This window comes from Stigmatopora argus, chromosome 3 (genome assembly GCF_051989625.1).
Source record: "Stigmatopora argus isolate UIUO_Sarg chromosome 3, RoL_Sarg_1.0, whole genome shotgun sequence".
Taxonomy (NCBI): domain Eukaryota; kingdom Metazoa; phylum Chordata; class Actinopteri; order Syngnathiformes; family Syngnathidae; genus Stigmatopora; species Stigmatopora argus.
Window position 1 is genome coordinate 14,838,720 of NC_135389.1, and position 9,112 is coordinate 14,847,831.

Genomic DNA, 9,112 nt, shown 5'->3' on the forward strand with positions numbered 1-9,112 from the left:
GTGACGCGCATGAGAGATGAGCGCGTGGGACAGTCTGAGGCGTCCCTGAGAGTTTAAGCTTTGAAAGCAGCTCATTCATATTTGAATCACACGGCAGCTCAATTAATCATGGCACATTTTAAGGTTGAAAGTGATGAATATTCAACCAACCGAGCTGCTCGACTTCTGACCCCCGCCGGGTAATATTCCCACGCATCGCTACTCCTCCACTGCGACTCCTCAAGGTTTTCCGAGGTCATAACTTTCATTGCCTGGCATATTCAAGATGTTTGTACTTTATTTGAAAATAAAATAAAGCATCAAATGTTTGTTCTCTTGAAGGATCTACTGTGAAGAGAAGACACTTGTTTAAAAAACACATCCTATAGTTGACACAGCAACATTTTCAATGACTTCATTATTAGTTTTCATTCATCTTCCATACCGCGGCCACCCAATAGTGCAGTGATTCTTTCACTTGACATTTCTACAGGCAGCGTGGGTTTGTAAAAAAAATAATTCTTTTTTAAGTAACGTTCTTTCCTTTCAAAAAAATATTGTCCCCTCCCCCCAAAAATATATAATGTTTGAAAATTCACTGTATTCACTATTTACATGAGTATTTCGAGATGATTTTTCTCTTTCACCTAGAGGAAAATGATTTAAGATGTGTTTTTATAAGCACTGTCCCAGAATAAAGAAATTCCCTCACACAGGCACAATTATCCAGTATAGTCTGTATTTTTTAAAATCCAAAATAATCACCAAGATGGAGTGTAAGAAGTAGTGAGAATAAAAGTATCCGAGTTTGGGTCATTTGTCACGGTACACAAAGCCCCCGTCTTGGCATCCCGGCCGACTTGTGCAGCCGAGCGACCTGTGTTTCTGACCCACTTTTTGCCCTCATCCATCACACCAGACTATTGTTCATTCCCCCAAGAATCCCAGTTAATCCCCCTGGGATCCTATGTCTTCATTACCCACTCCCTTCTTCACGCATTTGAATATTTCATCATAAATATGACAATAAATTGGGATTAATACAGGTGAAGGCAGAGGGGTGTTCTGATGTATTCTTAAGAATAATCACCATGCGAGGGAAAAATCGTGCCACTTGAAGACCTCGGTGGAGGAAACCAGACAGAATTGATTTGAAAGCCTTACCTTCAAGAGCTTTCAAATGGATCTGTAACATATTCAGCACCTGTTTTAACACAGCCTGGAAAGAACACTTCTCACAGTATTGTATCACAAAGTAATTTTGCAGAAAATACCTTTCTAAAAGAGAGAACAAATATACTATATTTAGGGGAAACATTCATCCAGGCATCCAGCAGTGGAACATTAATATGTTTCGGTAATCAGATCCGTCCACTCTTGCTCGTTTTGTGTTTTTGCTGCTTTTCTGTCTTCATGATTTGATTTGGTGATTCTTAATGATCCCATTTACTTTGATTTGCTTTGTACTTTGTGCTTTTGCTTTGTTATTCTGTCTGATCACCCTTTGCTACTGTCACAATGAAATTTCCCGAGTACGGGATGAATAAAGTTATCCAATCCAATCCAAATTGATGCAATCATGGTTTGTCTTCTGCATAGGAGAATTTTCTTATGTCTTGGACAGCTTACATCTTTTTTTTTAAAGTGGAGACAATATAAAATGTGGACTCCTCTGGATTTGGTTGTGTTCACTGCCCAAACTTATTGAGGTATAGATCAATTTATGTCGACCTCGTTTCAAACAAAGTGTTTCACAATATTAACATCTTTGCAATAGAAAACAAGATCCAGAAAAGCCTTTCTCTCGCTTGGCGTGTCCGAATGCCTTGGCATCCTGCCAATGAGCTCTCGCTTTTGCTTTAACTTCCCAAGTGTCTCAACGTAGCACTTATTGTCAGTTGAGCATCTCGCATCGACAAAATCCTCCATCTGCCCATCTGCGGATGGTTGCCGTACTTTCTCTACTCCTGCTCAGTTGGCTGGCACTTTTGTTACATCGATACACCTAAGCCATCATGGTAAGTGCTTTTAGTACATAAATACAATTGTGTTAATTTAACAATTTCAAAATTTATTCTAAATTTTGCCTTAAAAATAATGCCTCATTATTATTCAGGGGTAAATTGAGGGCTCATACGGAGTGGTGTGGTCAATGGTTTTCTCATCAACTTTTACAAGAAGCAAATTCATCTCTTTCTGCACCTTGATCCAAGTATCAAATCATTAAAAAGAAACAATTCCCCATTGAATTCCTGCTGGAGGTGCTCTGGCACACTCATTTTGTTTATTGCGAATCACAACAGAGCGCATGGGGAAAGAACCTCATTACAAATGCAAATTTCCAATAAGTGCCTGCGAGCTTTTGTGCAAAAAAAAACTCTGAAGGATATAATTACAGTGCTGCCTTGATTACCTTTAACAAGCGGATGAGGACTGAGGTCTTCGATTCGGGCTGGAAAACAAATGGGGGGGGGGGGGGGGGGGGCTAACTCGCCAGCGTGTCATTTGAATTAAACTGATTGCAATGTCGGGCTGGGGGAAAGAGCTGTAGTGTGAAGTGGCTCCTCTCGGAACACTTTATTATCGCTCATAAAACGCAGCGTGACCGCAGCTCTGGTTTGTGAGGCCAGGCCCTTATTCCTATTCATTAAAAGAACACCCGGAAAACATTTTTTGCACTATAAGTCGCACCCACAAAAATTCTTACTCGGTTAGTCAGGTAGTGTTTGTTAATTCAATTGATTAGTAGAGACTGCTGTGAATTATCAACCTATTCAACTATCGGGGTACCAAACCTACTAGATTCTAGTAGGTTTGGTACTTCGATAGTTGAATAGGTTGATAATTCATGTGTTGGTCCTTTCTCTTAGTTTAATTGGTTATGCATTTAGTTTTTCTTTTTCTCAGCTAGCAGGGCAATTAGTCTCTTTGTCGTTAAGTTAGTTTGTCACTCAATTTGTTTTTTATCAGTTGGTTGGTCTGCTTGAATTTTTATTTCGGATGGCTCCACAGACATCCAGTATAAAATACTCATGAGCAATGACTTTGATTGAGCCGTGGTTTTAAGGCTACATGGAAAAAAAGACAACTCTGACCACCAGAATGACGACAAAGTGGCCACAGCCCTCACTATGTTCAAAAGACACTTGAATAGAATCCTTTCATCCACTCTTTTCTGTATCGTCATGACGTCGCAGGCGCCAGCTTGGTCGTTGTGACCTTTCTGTGTTGGGCTGCCGATATAGATAATGATTCCTCAGCGGCACGCCGTCCCTCCAACAGAGAACTATAGCCATATTCACAAAAATAGCTAAAGCCAGGCATACCACTGGGAAGAGATTTTGGAAAAATATCTGAGGCTGGACGGGTGCTGATTCTTTATTCCATCTATACGTAATGTGAACATATTGATTTTGGTCAATCTACCTCTCATTCACAACAGAGCTCTTAATGATTGGTCGGTCATTAAACACATCACTGATATAATTACTGGCATGTTAGTCATTTTGTTGGTTAGTCAATATTTCGATCACCAGCATTGATTGTTTGTCCAGCCCCATTGCTGATAAAATGTTTTTTTCTACTGATGCAAATCACAGGCAGCTATCTTGCACTTCTAAAATAAAAATAAGCATAGGTCATTTGACCAACTTCTAAAGTGAAGATTGGTTTGTCCATGTGCTAGTCATTCACTACAGCATGATTGTTTTGTTGCCATTTTTTAAAACTTATTCCTAATGTGAGCATTGGTCAGGTTTAATGTAATCTTTTGATTATTTTATGGCACTGTATTTTATATAAGGGAAGGGTACCATGACCAACCATTGGCTTTTTCTCATCTCTTCTCCCTTAACATGTTGATGTAATATTGTAATACAATATATGGGGCAAAAAAACAAAGATACAAAATAATAATGTATAAGTATCATTCATTCACTCTGGATGACAATTAAAAACACTACAAAATTGATTGCTTGGTCATTAAACTATTGCCCTGTGGAAACATAATTCAGTCCATAGCATCATTAATGGATTTGTTACCTGGAGCTTTTCTTCACATCAGTTAGCTTTTTCCATCATACCTCAAGCAAACATTGGTACATATCACTTTCTTCACCAGAAACTTCACTTTTTTAGTGCAGCTCATTTCATTAGTTTATGTCACGACAGCTAATCAATGGAATATGTGAATTCATCCATCTTATCCAAGTATTCAAGAGAGTATTGCTGATCAGCCTTTGCTTAACATGTGTTTACGGGTTCCTCATCCAACTGAAACATTAAAATGTGGTTGCAAGCTTCTTTGCTTCTAGCAAGCGTCGCGCTTTATTATGTATGCACGTCTACGAGGGTTTGACAGCGATCCACCAGGCTGCGGGGCTTCGCTTTTGACGCATCAGCCGAGTCGGCTAAACCGCACGAGCCCACTAGCACTAGCTCCCCCGACCTGTTATATTGCTCGATGAGCCAAACACTAAGCATTACATGCTGTTGTGCCTGTAGCGTACAGCTGCCCATTTGGGCTGGCCTGCATTCTGCTGATGTTTATACTGACATGCAAAAAAAACTGATTTATCAGGATGGCCCCCGGCATCCTTGCTCCTGCAACCAAGTCAAGATGTTTAGATACTTCTCGCTTGAAGATGAAGCTGCTCCTCTCACAACCTGCCAGTCCCCTGACTGAAGTTTAATTCGCTGTAAAAGCAGAATCATGTGAAACCAAAAAAAATGCTACATGAAAGCAAAAACATATATGGAGGGGCAATGCCACGCTAAATTGAAAACCATCGTATACATGTCCGAGTCTGAAAATAACAATGTGCCATTCATGCAGTTTGAGCTCGGTTTAACAATCTTACTGTTAAATATTAATGGGAAAATAATATAGCCTAGTGAATAGTCAAATTAAATGAACAAACAAACTAACCAACCGACTAAGAATAAATGACCAGTCAAGCAAACACGAAGGAAATAAATTAACGAGCTAATTAAATGGCTCACCAACTTAACTAAGATGTAAGAATTTATTCATATAAATAAACAAATCAAACTAAATAAGCATCAACAGCAAATAAACAGCAAAATTGCCAAACAAGATGAAATAAACTACCTAAATAAATTAGAACCATACAAATGGCGTGTGGTGATTTCATTACAGCAAGAAACTTTTCTAAGATTCCTCTTCACACGATTGCGGAACAATCCTCGCAATCAAATGGTTCCACTTTGGAACATGCATATGAAAGTTTGCTTCTCCGGATTAGCCGTCGCTGCAACACAATCGTTACGGATTGCTGTTGCAGTATCTCCGTGTAAATGGCTCCCTAGGGAATCTCTCATTATGTCCACAGTTTGATCATAAGGCCAACGCAATTGTGTGAGCATCAATTTGTATTCTGACCTTCAGGAATGTCATCGCTTATCTTGTCAGTCAAGAAAAACACAACTCACTGCTTATTAGTGATGAACTTGGATACGAGTTTGCAGTTTGTTAGTGCTTACGACTTTTGAAAACACTATTTACAACTTTAATCAGTCTAACAAACCATTCCTGAGTCATGATGCTGGTTTGCTTGGTCTACTCTATTGAGCTGTTTAGGAAGTCCACTACATGTCGAAAAGGCTCGTTAGAATTAAACAATAATGTAGATTTATAGTGATTAGATTTTGATTTTTTTTGCAGGGAGATGACACAGTACAGGAGTGGTCAGCACACATTTACTTCAAAATTCTGGAATCACAGGTTCAAACCCAGGCTTTGGTGGGTGAGAGCTTGTTTTGTGTACACAGAGGTGCAAAAACTAAATAAAAGGGTGCAAGGCTTTTAAAGGTAATGAAGATTTTGAGCTTTATGCTAAACTATTTGAAAATCATATTGGCAACACAACATAGGATTTATACAATTGATTGTATCGTGTACCCTTTGGAATGAAACAAAAACTTTGCAAAGCATACTTGCTGTTTATTTTCATCCCCAACGTAAAAAAAAGCTGTCATGGAAATTTATGTAATGAAAATATAACCAAAACCATCAACAATTAATCTCATTGGGACCTGTCCTCCCCTCTCAATAAGTTTTTAATGACTTCCTCTGAGGTTAGGTAGCACTTTTTGCACTTTTTTGTCGCCGAAGAAAACTGAGTAAACACACATTTTTCCCTTCAGAGAGACTTCTTTTTCTTTTTTTTGTTTTTGTTTATTGATGATATTCACTCGGAGGCCGTCACAGTAACAAACAGGCTGCTCGCTTGGCCGTCATCCCTCCCTCGAGGCCCATCCATCACTCCCGACATCTACTTTGTTGTGCGATTGATCTGCAGATTTAAACACTATATAAACTATACAACTAGACACAAGCACCATGCGGTGCTTTATCCGATGAAAGAATGCCCCAAATAACAACAAACCACACATATTGTAACATATAAATTCTGTCAACCCTCTTTCACCTCAAACTGTCACTGGGTAGCGTTTAAGAAAATCTGCCGCCGTTATGCTTAAACATAGCAACTGGTTTTTGGCGTACACAGCAGGAACATCTCACTAAACAAGGAACCCACAACAGTGCAAAGCCAATTATGGGTGGTGCGTTAAGAAAAAAGGTAGGGCGTGAAAAATAACCTGCATGAATATGTTCTTAGTAGTACTTTCATTTTCGGAGCCCTGATACAAAATAGAGAAAAAAGGGACTAGTACATAGTATTCATCTTCTTCTAAAACAAGGGTGTCAGACTCAGGTTGGTTCGCGGGCCGCTTTAATGTCAACTCGGTTTCATGTGGGCTGGACCATTTTAGATATAATATTTAGATTTTTTTAAATAAATTGATTAAAAGAACCGGATTAAAAGCCCTGAATATTCAGTTTTTTATAGATCTAAAACAATGTTTATTTTAGCTTTTTTTTTAGATTTTACAAAATGATTTTTGAACTAAAAACACAGAAAAAAAATGATAAAAAAATTACAATTGTTGATTTAAAAGGGGGAAAATCAGGAAATTTAATATACATCCATACTCTTCATTTTAATTTGATCCTAAAACAGAAAGTCGGCACTCACGATTTACTTTCCCGGGCCACACAAAATAATGCGGCGGGCCAGATTTGGCCCCTGGGCCGCCACTTTGACACCTGTGTTCTAAAACATTGAGATCACGGATTTGCCACAAAGTGAAGACACTCAAACATGAAAGAAGAGCATTAAGTTCATCTGACGCCTTTGAGGGTCGTCAATAATGCCGCGGGCTATTGTCATCTTAATTAGAATGCTCTCGTTATCATCACCACCATCATCATCATCTTTGTTGGTGTCGCCGTCGTGTCTGACAACATCATTTTCTTCTGACTAACGGCGTGCCTAGTTGACTCATACATATTTATGAGCTTTGCCAGCGTCTGCCGCGCGGAGTAATGGTGGGATGATGATGGCCATTAGCCGAGTGGAAAGATGGCCTTTCTGCGTCTGTATTATGTATTGGGGAGCAAACTATTTACATGATAAATTATTTTATCATTAACTATGTGATGCACTACTACTCGGCTCAAACATTGTCGCCTTCACGGAAGGATAGATACGAGCTTTTCTTTCTATTTTAAACTGATTGAATTGTCAAATCTTTCGAATGGAGTGGAAAAAAAATACAACTATACAGTAGAACAGTAACTTTCATGTCACTATCATTCTAAAATTCATTGAATATTAGTCATTTAAATTCTGTAGCTGTTAAGAATTAAGTCCGAAATCCCTTTAAAAAACCACAAGGCATTTTACAGTTGTCCAAATCATATTAATTGAGTTGATAAATGGTTGATTAATTTGACTAATGTTGCTGATTTTGTATACTTGTCAATCATATTGTTCATCCAAATATGGCAGGAAACAATACTATTTTCTCTAACTGGTCAAATTAACAACAACATTAACAACAAAACATTTTATTAACATGTAAATTGAAGCAGAACACATTTGTAAACAAGAGCAACCAGCTGTAAATGTCAATGATACTTCCATGTCTGCCTGTGTTTAAATTGCGTATTTGAGCCGGTCCATGAAAGTGACCAAAGTCAGACGATTATCTTTAACACAGAGCCAAAATCCTTGTGCCATTTCTATACAGTATCGCAGCGCAAAAATCAATGCGATGAACTTTAGCGCAGCGGCAAATTCCTAGAGTAATTCTGATGCAATTTTTGCAGCGCAAAAATCAATGTGATGATGACATAGCATTGTAGTGTAGTCAACTAGCATTCAATAAACGTTTTGGTCCCGCAAGTCAGAGTGGAAAATCCGATGGGACTTTGAGATCTCAACATGGCATAAAATGACATTTGACTATTGATTTATTTCCCATTTGGAGCTCACTTTCTCCTGTTGATTCATTTTTTTGACAGGCCATTGTCTCACTTTTCCTTTTCACGCACTAGAATGAGGTGACTCATACTAATGTCTTTTTTTTCTTCGAGGTCATCGTTTGCATGCTTCTTTGCTTGAGTTTTTTCTGTTAAGACTGTAATTACTTATATTTTAGCATATTAATAACAGTTCATGGACGACATACAATGATTTGGATTAGAAAAATACATTTTATTAATTGTTATTGCACGTGACATTATAAAATCTAATTCTAATTTTAGTAAAAGTTCCCAAGATCAGCATTCTTGTGGTTCATTAGTTTCTATACTGCTATGGATCTGTATATTATAGTTAAAAGTATTCAATTAGGTAACATAAAGTTACACACTATTTGTTTGTATATATGGACCACTTTACCCCTGAGTTTGCACAATTCAAACTGCTGTCATAATAAGATGTTAGCATGAAAATAAAAGATGAAAGGATAACACTGTATGGCATATTTGAGTCTGTTCTGCTCTGAATTTTAATGCCCCCCCCAAGTACTAACTTGCTTAAATGATAAATGTATGTAGGCCAAGGACATTACACATTGTTTTAATATGTTTATTCTGCCTTTTCAAAGCATATTGCAAACATCGTAAGCAATTTTATTACGGAATCTTAGATTTGTAGCCACAGGCACCATTGTCGGACTTATTGTCATCATTCCCTTGCTTGCTTTGGGTCAGGAAGGAGTGGAGCGAAGGAGCCACAGCAGCCACAACAGTTGTCGTCATAGT